Source organism: Myzus persicae, unplaced genomic scaffold, assembly GCF_001856785.1.
Source record: "Myzus persicae strain clone G006 unplaced genomic scaffold, MPER_G0061.0, whole genome shotgun sequence".
NCBI classification, from domain to species: domain Eukaryota; kingdom Metazoa; phylum Arthropoda; class Insecta; order Hemiptera; family Aphididae; genus Myzus; species Myzus persicae.
Genome location: NW_019101849.1, coordinates 3,965 through 4,805, shown reverse-complemented (window position 1 = coordinate 4,805; position 841 = coordinate 3,965).

Here is an 841-nt window from a genome sequence, read left to right as displayed (position 1 = left end):
TGTTCCTCGCGTAATAATTTATTAAACATTCCTTCTAATAATTTATTGAAATCGGAGGAACTACACGCAAGTATGTTAGTAGTTTTGAATGCTACATCTTGTACTTCTCCTGTAACTAATCTTTCGTATACACTATCTACATGAAGGTTAAATTTTATAGATGTTTGCAGACATGATTGTTTCAACTTAAAATTTAATTTATCTACAGTAAAGTCAAAAAAAAGCTGATAATCTATAAATTCTAAAATATTCTTAATGATGAAAGTTTTAGAACATTTCTTAAATCTTTCAATTTTAAATAATCCTTCGTCAGTAGATGACAACCGCCGTTTGTTTGTCACCGTTTTTCTTCTCATGATGTAACTGTAAATAGATTTTTCAAAAAAAAAAAAATGAAACTGAAACTGAAATTGTTATGATAAATATTTATTCTTATTTCATATACATTGTTTTAAAAAAAAAAAAATAAAAAAATATATAGATAATAATAATAGTGATAATAAGAGAAGCATCATTAATTAAAAAAAAAAATCAATTTTAAATGATTAACAATTAATGTTGTCCATTATATCTTTTCTTTTATTGTATAGATATGATAACTGTTTTCGAATACTCAATTCGCACTTTTCAAAAATATATTTTAAATATTCGAATTCATCAATTAATTTTTTTTTTTCGATTAATAATACTTCTCTTTTCGCTTTTAAATTTGTTTTTTTTATTTTTTCCCTAATTTCATACATTTTATTATAAAAAATTTTTGTTGTCTTGGTCATATCTTGGTCGTTATCGAACCCCTGCTTTTGAATTGTAATTATTTCTTGCATGATCACATGTACTG